Source organism: Sciurus carolinensis (assembly GCF_902686445.1).
Source record: "Sciurus carolinensis chromosome 19 unlocalized genomic scaffold, mSciCar1.2 SUPER_34, whole genome shotgun sequence".
Lineage (NCBI taxonomy): Eukaryota > Metazoa > Chordata > Mammalia > Rodentia > Sciuridae > Sciurus > Sciurus carolinensis.
Window position 1 is genome coordinate 1,050,268 of NW_025920112.1, and position 12,570 is coordinate 1,062,837.

The 12,570-nt window shown below is 39.8% G+C and overlaps 1 pseudogene; it reads left to right on the top strand.

The window, feature by feature from the left end:
- Positions 1–11,518: 11,518 nt before the first annotated feature.
- On the top strand, positions 11,519–12,022 carry LOC124973454 (peptidyl-prolyl cis-trans isomerase A-like; annotated as a pseudogene).
- The last annotated feature ends 548 nt before the right edge of the window (positions 12,023–12,570 follow it).

Here is a 12,570-nt window from a genome sequence, read left to right on the forward strand (position 1 = left end):
GCTTTGGGCATGTAACTGGTGACATTTGTATTGGAGTTGTTTTCTTTATTTAAGGTAATATCTGCCAAAGTACGATCGATCAACTGCACACAAGGTGTGCCACTGCCAAAGCCGAGGCATAATGCATTCTCTAGTGATAAGTTCAGGGTAAACTTGGAGTCCAATGGTGGTGTGTACCTAAGGGTAGTTTGACCAGTAGGTTCATTAGTGGAAAAGAACTGAGGAAAGACTGCACCACTTTGAGAGACTAGATCCAGTCAAGGCAATACCCTGACTATTGTCCACAACTATTCACCCTGGACGAAACTTACCATTGTCAGCAGCAGCAGCAGGATACCCAGAGAGCTCGGCTGCATCTTGATGAACTGTCTTATCTGCTCGGACTAGCCTTTCTGGAATCCAAATTGGCATTTTATTTTCCTGTGGAAATACACACACAAGCCCTCTTCCCCAAATCAAGACCGGGGAAGGTCCTTTCCATTCTCCTGTTACAACATCTTCCCGTAAAGCTTGTGGCTTTATGTCAGTGTCAACTGCAGCATGTTGATCCGCTGCTGATTTTCCTGATCCATCCAGATTCAAAAAATTTAAGGTAAAAAGGGCTATAGATAATCTGTTCTTAGGTGGATATGACTCCCCTATTCCCCCTTTTTGTTTTATTAATAAAGTCTTAATGGTTAGATGAGCTCTTTCTATAATTCTTTGTCCCTGGGGGTTATAAGGAATACCTGTGACATGATATATACCAAATGTAGAACATAACTGTTTAAAGGTTAAGGATGTATAGCCTGGACCATTGTCTGTTTTTATTGTTTTTGGAACGCCCACAATAGAAAAGGTATATAAGCAGTGATTTATAATATCTTTTGTTTCTTCACCTGATTGCAAGGAGGCCATAATAAATCCAGAACAAGTATCTATGGACACATGCATGTATCTAATCTTTCCAAATTCTGGGATATGAGTAACATCCATTTGCCATATATGGTTGGCTTGTAACCCTCTAGGGTTAACACCATTTTGAGGTACTGGGAGCTAAGTGACACAATGTTGACAATTTTTGGCAATAGTTCTAGCTTGTTCCTTAGTTAATCTAAAACATTTTTGAAGAGTGTTAGTGTTAACATGGAAGTTTTTATGAAAATTTTCTGCTTCTAAGAATGTGGAAGAAATATGTACCTCTCTAGTAGCTAAGTCTGCTAAACTGTTACCCATACTGGTAACCTGGTATGGACCCTAATATGTCCAACAAAAAATGGCTCCTTAAGGTCCCAAAGGTCCCAAATTAACTTTTGAATTGTAGATAATGAGGAATGAATGGTAGATGCCGAGGATATTTTTGGTACAATTTCTATAATATTTAGAGCATTGACTATATATTTGCTGTCAGAGAACAGATTAAATGGCTGATTTGGGAACATTTGGAAACTTTGACAAATGGCTAGCAGCTCTATCTTCTGGGCAGACTGTGAAGAATAAAGAAAAGTAAATGTCTGTGTTGGCCTGACTATAGCAGCTGTTCCATTACTGGACCCATTGAAAAGCAAGTTATAACATTTGGTATGGGATTTTTTCTAGTGACCTTAGGAAATATGAATGGGTGTCTGATGAACATTTGGATCATTGGTTCCCCGGGGTAGTGGCTATTAAAATTTGGATTATAATTACATATAATGGTAGCCCATACTTCTGATTCTTGTGTGAGCTCAATTACAGTTTCCGGTTTAAAAGGAGAGATAATGTTTTTTGAAACAATGCCAAAAATTCCTATGGCATTAGTTATTGCCTTTTTTATTAACTTTCCCACTAATTCTGGATAACTCACTAGAGTTATCTTTTGGCTATAGTGAAGATGGACCCCATAAGTAGGTCCTTGTTGCCAGAACACTCCTGTAGGACTTCCTATGGTGGCTATGATTATCAGTAATATAGGCTTAGTTATATCTACCTGATCTAAATGTGCCTTAGTAATGGCATCTTCTACCTTACACAATGCTTTTCTAGCGTCTGTGGTAATTTCCCGGGGCGAGGCAGGATCACCACTTCCCTTAAGAGTATCAAATAATGGTCCAAGGTCTTCAGTTGTTAATTTTAAATATGGTCTTACCCAGTTTATATCTCCCTAAAGTTTCTGGAAATCATTTAATGTTTTTAATCTATCCATCCTAAAGGTAACCTTTTGAGGTCGTATTGAGGTTTTGTCAATAATGGCACCAAGGTAGGTATTGGGGCAAGAACTCTGCAATTTATCCTCTGCTATCTCCAATCCAAATGGAAGAAGATTTATGACCAGCGCATCATATACTCTGAAAAGTTTGTCTTGATCAGGATGAGCTAATAAGACATTCTTCATATAATGATAGGTCTTTAGGTCTTTATCAGATTTTCTAATAGGCTGTAAAGCTTTGTCTACATAGATCTGACACATAGTGGGGCTATTGGCCATGCCTTGCGGCAATACTGTCCATTCATATCTTTGATCAGGTCCTTCGTGGTTAGTAGCTGGTACAGTAAAAGCAAATCTGCAGTTATCCTTCTTATGAAGTGGTATAGAAAAGAAGCAATCTTTTATGTCTAAAACTATAATTCTCCAATCCTTCGGAAGAGCAGACAATTGAGGGAAGCTGGATTGAGCTGTCCCCATTATTACCATTTGACTATTTATTGCTCTAAGATCTTGGAGGAGTCTCCACTTTCCTGATTTCTTTTTAATTATAAAGATAGGTGTATTGAAAGGAGACGTAGAAGGTTGTAGATGGCCTAAGGCCAGTTGTTGTCTTACTAACTCCCGGGCTGCTTGTAACTTTTGAGCATTGAGGGGCCACTGAGGTATCCAAACAGACTTTTGTGATTTCCATGTAATTTTTATTGACTCAGTGGCCCCCTCTGAAAACCCAGTCCCTCTTTATTACTTCTCCTTATAGCTTGGATGGGTTCAGTTATTCCCTGTGAATGTGCTCCCAGTCCCCTTCCAGGTATGAATCCCTGGTTCACCATGATATTACAAGCTATCGGGTTAATATGCATATGTTCATTAGTCAATTGATCTGTAATTGTCTTAATATGTCTCTCCCCCATAAATTAACAGGTAAATCTCTCAAGAAATAGGGTTGGAAAGTACCATAATTTCCTTCTGTATCTGTCCATTTCAACAAATGTGCACTCTGGGGTGGGTTTGAGGCAACCCCCAAACCTGGTAAGGTCTGGTCAGCCAATCTCTTGGACATTGGGTCAATGTTATGATACTAAGATCAGCTCCAGTGTCTAATAACCCATTAATTTTCTTGTCATTTATTCTTATAGTATGCATTGGGTGAGTGTTTAGATCTAAGTAAGCATGGTCATAGGTTCCCCCGTAGATCCAAACCCCGATTTATTTCTTTTATTCTTTTTTGCTAAATATTTGTCATGTTCACTGGGTATCACCAGTATTTGTGCTATTTTATCCCCCTGATTTATAACAGAAATACCTTTTGGGGAACTGACCATTATTTTTATCTCTCCCTCATAATCTGGATCAATTACTCCTGGTGTTATATGGAGTCCTCTTAGGGCAGCAGAACTGCGCCCTAATAGCAAACCTACTGTCCCCGATTTAAGAGCTCCATAGATACCCGTAGGCATTAATTGAACCCCCATTTCTGGAGTTAGTACTACCCTGGTGGCAGCACAGAGATCCAATCATGCACTTCCTGTTGTATGTCTGATGAGGGAATTAATGGATAATGGGTTCGAGGGATCATTCTGATGGGATCCACCACTGGTTGTCCTTCCTTCAGGGCTCCAAATATTTGTGGGTCCCGAGCCCAAGGGCCCCTCATCTCATTTTTTGGGAGTGGTTTTCCTTCAATGTCAATTGCAAATTTACATTCCCTTGCCCAATGTTTTCCTCTTTTACATTTTGGACATATTCCAGGTATTTTTTTGTATGTACTATGCCTTGGGTTTGGCAGTCCCTTTTAAAATGTCCTGGCTGTCCACATGAAATACAGCTTTTGGGTTTGGCCCTCATAGCTTGAGCTACTCCTTGGGTGACAGCAGCTGCTAGTACTTGATCCTGTATAGCTGACTCATTAATATCTCTGCATATTTTTAAATAGGTATTGAGATCCTTATTTTTCCATTGCCTAATTGCTTCCCTGCACCATTTATTAGCTTGTTCATATGCTGTTTTATTAAAGGCATTGCTTGTTCTGAATCCCCACTCTGCCTGCTGTTTGTAACAGACAGTCTACAAAGTCTGAATAGGGTTCATTTGAGCCCTGTATAACCTTGGATAATTGCCCTTGCAAGTCCCCATGACCTTGTAACATTTTCCACACTCTAACAGTGGCAGCAGCTATCTGAAGATAGACCGCTGGATCATACGTCATCTGCTGCTGTTCAGTGTATGGTCCTTGTCCCAGCAACATATCCAGGTTTCATTAATGGAAACCTGCAGCTGCATTTCTATGAGCCGCCTCTGCACAGAGCTCCTAATTGGTTACTTTCCACATTAAATATTGTCCACCATGCAAAACTGCTCGACACATACTCGCCCAATCACTAGGAGTCAGATTAAGTGTTGTGATGGATATTCCACCACACTAACAGTAAATGGAGCCTGGGGCCCATAAGTAGCGACTGCCTCTTTAAGATTTTTTACTATTTTAAATTCTAGGGTCTGATGAAATCGCTGCCCCTGACTGTCTGCCAAGACTGGGCAGGACAGTCTTAATGGGCCTTCCTCAGGGTCCCAGCGATCCCCGGTATCACTTGGAACTCCACCACAACAAGGCCAACAAGAGTGCCCACAAAATGTTGGGTCCTCCCACCTTTTATCAGAAGGGGGAGCTGAGGGGGTAGTTATCTCATGGTCTTTCCTGCCTTCTAGCCATTCTGCAACATTAACTCGCCTATCTTCTAGTTCCTCCTCAGTATCTCCTTCCTCCTCAGTCTCTTCTAGCACTTCTTTTCCTTCCTGTAGTACACTTCCCATGCCTCCTTTTTGAATTATCCCTTCAGACTGATTTTGTGATATTTTCGAACCCATCCCTTACTAATAAATAAATTTGATACAGGACATACAAAGACCACACTAACAATAGTACAAACACACAAACAACACTAAATACACGCACTCCAGAGCTCCTTTATATTTCATCACCTGGCCAGCTATCCTGAGTGCCTAACTGACTTAAAAGAGAGGGTCTCAGCTTACCTGAGTACCTAACTGCCCTAGGGACAGGGGTTAACTGCCCTAGAGATAGGGTCTCAGCTTACCTGAGTACCTAACTGCCCCAGGGACAGGGGTTAACTGTCCCAGAGACAGGGTCTCAGCTTACCTGAGTACCTAACTGCCCCAGGGACAGGGGTTAACTGCCCTAGAGACAGGGTCTCAGCTTACCTGAGTACCTAACTGCCCCAGGGACAGGGGTTAACTGCCCCAGAGGCAGGATCTCAGCTTACCTGAGTACCTAACTGCCCCAGGGACAGGGGTTAACTGCCCTAGAGACAGGGTCTCAGCTTACCTGAGTACCTAACTGCCCCAGGGACAGGGGTTAACTGTCCCAGAGACAGGGTCCTCAGCTTACCTGAGTACCTAACTGCCCCAGGGACAGGGGTTAACTGCCCCAGAGGCAGGATCTCAGCTTACCTGAGTACCTAACTGCCCCAGGGACAGGGGTTAACTGCCCTAGAGACAGGGTCTCAGCTTACCTGAGTACCTAACTGCCCCAGGGACAGGGGTTAACTGTCCCAGAGACAGGGTCCTCAGCTTACCTGAGTACCTAACTGCCCCAGGGACAGGGGTTAACTGCCCCAGAGACAGGGTCTCAGCTTACCTGAGTAGCTAACTGCCCCAGGGACAGGGGTTAACTGCCCCAGAGACAGGGTCTCAGCTTACCTGAGTACCTAACTGCCCCAGGGACAGGGGTTAACTGCCCCAGAGACAGGGTCCTCAGCTTACCTGAGTACCTAACTGCCCCAGGGACAGGGGTTAACTGCCCCAGAGACAGGGTCTCAGCTTACCTGAGTACCTAACTGCCCCAGAGACAGGAGTTAACTGCCCCAGAGACAGCGTCTCAGCTTAACTCGCTACTTAGAGCAAGACTCTTCAATTTGACAAACACACAAACAACACAAAATACTCGCACTTTTGCACTTCACTACCTGGCCAGCTGTCTTGAGCATCTAGCTGCCTTAGAGACAGGGGCTGCAGCTTACTTCGCTACTCACCGTTTAAGTTAGAGGAACTCAGAATTCCCCGTACGAATGCAGAGTTCTCCGTAGTTTCCTGGACGCAGAGGTTCCCGGACGCAGAGGTCCCTGTAGTTCCCTGTGCGGGCCACTACTTGACGCCGTCCAGCAGAGTCAATTTGGCGCTGGAGACAAATGAATAGCAAAGCTTCTGAATTCAGAATGGTTTATTGTAGATTCAGGGAACCATCCCCTCCAGGGGGCGAAGGGTAGGGCTGACGCCAATTGTGCGAAGATTAGGCGCAGAGCCAGATGTCTGAGCAGGCACAATTAGGCACACTCAGGAACACCTACGCACACATTGTGTGTGTGGACTTAATTGAATATGGCCAATGACAAATCACCTGGGTGTGCTTATGTTAATCAACATCCTCACTGATAATGTGACCAAAACAACTTCTGGCTAACTGCCAGGTGTCATCTTGGCCTAGTCCATACGGCATAGCCCCCAACAGAATACAAATCTTATCTTCATAATAATTCTGAACATTAATAGCCTAAATTCATCAATAAGAAGACATAGACTGGCAGATTGGCTTCAAAAGAAAGATCCAACGATATGCTGCTTTCAATAGACTCATCTTATAGATAAGGACATCCACAGACTAAAGGTGAAGGATGGGGAAAAAAACCTACCATGCACACAGATTCAGTAAAAACAATGGGTGTTTCCATCCTTATCTTAGATAAAGTGAACTTCAAGCCAAAGTTAGTCAGAAGGGATAAAGAAGGACATTTCATACTGATTAAAGGAACCATAAATCAGGAAGACATAACAATCATAAATATGCGTCAAACACCAGTACATCCACGTACATCAAACACATCTTTCTCAATGCCAGGAATCAAACAGAGCACAGCATAATAATTCTGGGTGACTTTAACACACCGCTGTCACCACTGAATGGACCCTTCAAACAGAAACTAAACAAAGAAAGCATAGAACTCAATAACACAAGCAATAACTTAGACTTAACAGACATATATAGAATATTCCATCCATCAACTAGCAAATTTACTTTCTTCTCAGCAGCACATGGAACCTTCTCAAAAATGGACCATATGTTACACCACAAAGGAGTCCTTAATAAGTGCAAAAAAATAGAGATAATAACTACATTGCTTTCTATCAGATCATAATGCAATGAAATTAGAAATCAATGACAAAAAAACAGAAATAACTTCAACACCTGGAGACTAAATAATATGCTATTGAATGAAGCATGGATAACAGAAAACATCAGGGAAGAGATAAAAATATTCTTAGACGTAAATGAGAATGACGATACAACATATCAAAATCTGAGATACTATGAAAACAGTACTAAGAGGAAAATTCATTACATGGAGCACATTCAAGAAAAGAATAAAAGTCAACCACTAAATGACCTAACATTACACCTCAAAGCCCTAGAAAAAGAAGAACAGAATAACAGCTGAAGTAGTAGAAGATAGAAAATAATTAAAATCAGAATGAAATCAATGAAATTGAAATAAAAGAAACAATTCAAAAAATTGACAAAACAAAAATTTATTCTTTGAGCAAGTAAACAAAATAGACCAACACTTAGCCACACTAACAAACAGGAGAGGGAAAACTCAAATTACTAAAATTCATGATGAAAAAGGAAATATCATAACAGACACCACTGAAATACATAACATAATGAGAAACTACTTTGAAAATCTATATTCCAACAAAATAGAAAATACCAAAGAAAGTGACAAATTTCTAGAGACATATGATCCTCCCAAACTGAACCAGAAGAACATACACAATTTAAACAGATCAATATCAAGCAATGAAACAGAAGAAGCAATCAAAAGCTTACAAATCAAGAAAAGCACAGGGCCAGACAGATTCTTAGCCGAGTTCTACAAGACCTTCAAAGAAGAACTCACTCCAAAACTCCTCAAAGTATTCCAGGAAATAGAAAGGAGGGAACCCTACTAAACTCATTCTATGAAGCTAATATCACCTTCATACCCAAACCAGACAAAGACACATCAAGAAAAGAAAAATTGAGACCAATATCTTGGATGAATATAGACACAAAAATCCTTAGCAAAATCCTGGGAAACCGTATCCAAAAACATATTAAAAAGATAGTGCACCACAATCAAGTGGGGTTCATCTCAGGAATGCAAGGTTGGTTCAACATCTGTAAATCAATAAATGTAATCCTTGTTATCAATAGACTTAAGGATAAGAATCATATGGTTATTTCAATTGATGCAGAGAAATTGTTCGACAAAAATACAAAACCCCTTCATGCTCAAAACACTAGAGAAAGTAGGGAAAGGAGGTACGTACCTCAACATTGTAAAAACTTTTTTATGCTAAGCCCAAGGCCTACATCATTTTTAATAGAGAAAAACTGAAAGCATTCCCTTTAAAAACTGGAACAAGACAGGGATGCCCTCTTTCACCACTTCTATTCAAAATCTTCCTTGGAATACTAGCCAGAGCAATTAGACAGACTAAAGAAATTAAAGGAATACGAATAGGAAAAGAGGAACTCAAGCTACCACTCTTTGCAGATGACGTGATTTTTATTTAGGGCATTCAGAAAACTCATCCAGAAAACTTCTAGACCTAATAAATGAATTCAGCAAAATAACAGGATATAAAATCAACATGTATAAATCTAAAGCATTTTTTTATATAACTAATGAATCTTCTGAAAGGGAAATGAGGAAAACAACTCCATTTGCAATAGCCTCAAAAAAAAATAAAATAAAATTCTTAGTAATCAATCTAACCAAAGAGGTGAAAGATCTCTACAATGAAAACTACAAAATATTAAAGAAAACTTTAAAGAAGAACTTAGAAGATGGAAATATCTTCCATGTTCTTGGACAAGCAGAATTAATATTATCAAAATGGCCATACTTCCCAAGGTGCTATACAGATTTAATGAAATTCCAATTAAAATCTCAATAACATTTCTCATAGAAACACAAAAGGGAATCATGAAATTCATCTAGAAGAATAAAAGACCCAGAATAGCAAAAGCAATCCTGGGCTGGAAGAGTGAAGCAGGAGGTATCATAATACTAGACCTAAAACTCTATTATAGAGCAATAGTAACAAAAACGGCATGCTATTGGCACCAAATAGGTATACCAATGGTACAGGATAGATGACAAAAAGACATACCCACATAAGTATATTTATGTCATACTAGACAAAGGTGTCAAAAACTTACAATGGAGAAAAGATAGCCTCTTCAACAAATGGTGCTGGCAAAACTGGAAATCCATATGCAGTAAAATAAAATTAAAACGCTATATCTTACCCTGCACAAAACACAACTCACAATGGATCAAGGATCTAGGAATTAGACCTGAGACCCTTCACCAAATAGAAGAAATAGAAGACCCAAATCTTCATCACATTGGCTTAGGACCAGACCTCCTTAACGAGACCCCCCATACCATAAGAAATAAAAGTAAGAATCAATAAATGGGATAGAACCAAACTAAAATGTTTTTTTCTCAGCACAAGAAACAATCAATAATGTGAAAAGAGAGCCTACAGAGTGGGAGAAAATCTTTTCCACACATACTTCAGACAGAGCATTCATCTCTAAAGTTTATAAAGATCTTGAAAACATTTACACCCAAAATACAAAGCACCCAAACAATAAATGGGCTAAGGAAATGGGCAGACACTTCACAGAAAATGATGTACAAGTAATCAACAAATACATGAAAAAGTGCTCATCCACCCTAGTAATTAGAGAAATGCAAACTGAAACCAGGCTAAGATTTCATCTAATTCCAATTAGAAAGGCTATTATCAAGAACACAAGCAATAATAAGTGTTGGTGTGGTTGTGGGAAAAAAGAAACACTCATACATTGCTGGTGGAGGTGCAAATTGGTGCAGCCACTCTGGAAAGCAGTATGGAGATTCCTCAGAAAACTTGGAATGGACCCACCATTTGACCCTGCTAACCCACTCCTGGGTTTATACCCAAAGGACTTAAAATCAGCATACTACAGTGATGCTGTAGAATATCAGTATTCATAGCAGTTCAATACACAATGGCTAGATTGTGGAACCAACATAAATGCCCTTCAATTGATGAATGGATAAAGAGACTTCAGTATATATACACAATGGAATATTACTCAGTCATATAGAAAAATAAAACTATGGCATTTGCTGGTAAATGCATGAAGTTGGAAATATCATGCTAAGTGAAATAGGCCAAGCCCATAAAAACAAAGGTCAATGTTTTCTCTGATAAATGCATGACAATATATAACGAGGTGGGGTGGCAGAGGGAAGAGCAGAATGAAGAAACTTCAGATGGTGTAGAGGAAAATGGGGTGGAAGGGGGTGGAGGACAGAAAGACAGTAGAATAAAATAGACAGTATTACTCTATGTGTATGTATGATTACATGAATGGCGTGAATCTACATTGTGTACAAACATAGAAATAAAAAGTTGTACCTCATTTGTGTACAATGAATCAAAATGGAGTCTGTAAAAATAAGAAACATTTTAATAAAAAGCAGAAATCATACGATCATACTAATATAGATAAAACAGTTTGTTCCACATGCCTATAATCCCAGGGGCTCAGGAGTCTGAGGCAGGAGGGTTGCAGGTTCAATGCCAGCCTCAGAAACTTACTTAGACCCTGTCTAAAAAGAAGCAATAAAAAGTGCTGGTGATGTGGTTCTCTTCTAAAGCGCTTCTGTGCTTAGTCCTCCTTCAAATAAATAAAGAAATAAAAATAAAATGGCTAATATAGAAAAAGCATATGTCAAGAAAATTTTAAATGAAACTGAAATTTCATAATAAAATGTGTTTATTCAAGGCAACATGATTAAGTAAAGAATTCCAAAGAATCAAGAAACAAATGAGATTATAATAATGTTGATGAATAAACATAAAATGTATAAGTTAATTATTTTCCTGTGTAACAGCAATGAAGAATTTAATTTAAAATTAAAAACATGATTTGTCTGATAAGTGTATGATGATATATAATGGGGGGAAAGGAGAAGGGAGGAATGGAGGAAGAATGGATGGGTTGTAAGGAAGGAAACAAGGGGTTGGAGGAAGATAATGGATTGAGGCAAACATCATTACCCTATGTACATGTATGATTACACAAGCGGTGTGTCTCTCCTTCATGTACAAGCAGAGAAATGAAAGTTGTACCCCATTTGGGTACAATGAATTAAAGAACAACAACAACAAAAAAAAAAACTTGAGGCTTTCAAGACACCACTCTCACCTGTGGTCAGTCATTCTCTGTCAACCATGGTCAACCCCACCACATTCTTCAACTTCACCTGTGAGAAGAGCCCTTGGGTGGCATCTCCTTCAAGCTGTTTGCAGGCAAACTTCCAAAGGCAGCAGAAAATTTTCTTGCTCTGAGTCCTGGAGAGAAAGGATTTGGTTATAAGGGTTCCTGCTTTCACAGAATTATTCCAGGTTTATGTGTCAGGGTGGTGACTTCACTCGCCATAATGGCACTGGTGGCAAGTCCATCTGTGGAGAGAAGTTTGATGATGAGAACTTCATCCTGAGGCACACAGGCCCTGGCATCTTGCCTATGGCAAGTGCTGGGCCAAACACAGATGGTTCCCTGCTTTTCAGATGAAAAGCACTGCTGAGACTGAGTGGTTGGTGGCAAGCACGTGGTCTCTGGGAAGGAGAAGAAGGGGATGAACATCGCGGAAGCCCTGCAGCGCTCTGGTCCAGGAAGGTAACACCAGCAAGGAGACCACCATTGCTGAGTGTGGACGACTCTCGTACGTCTGACTTGTGTCTATCTTAGCCACCAGACCATTCCTTCTGCAGCTCAGAAGAGCTCCCTGGCACCCATCTGCTCCCAGTATCCCATAATCTTTGTGCTCTCACTGCAGTCCTTTGGATTCCATATTTTCCTTATTTCCCTCCCAAGTCTAGCTGGATGGCAGAGTTAAGTTTATGATTATGAATAGAAGGTAAATGACAAAAAAATTAATTAAATTAAAAAGAAACACCTTTACTAAGGCAAACTATAAAAATTTTTAAAAAGAGAAAAAAGAAATACTCTTTTACAAACCTGACTAACTTTCCATGACAAAATTTAGAAAGTCCTAATGACAGAATCATAGACAATATGATCAGTGGAGCCATACTTCATGTTCATGGGTGGAGTATGTCACTCTTGCCAAGAAGTCAGTTCTCTCAAATTTGAATTACAGGCTGAATAAAATCTCAATAAAGTTTTTAGTAAGTCATGTGGCTGGTAATGAAAAGTGGTTCTAAAACCGATAAGCCAAGGCAAAAAAAAAAACAGTTCACACAAATGAAAGCTACATTCA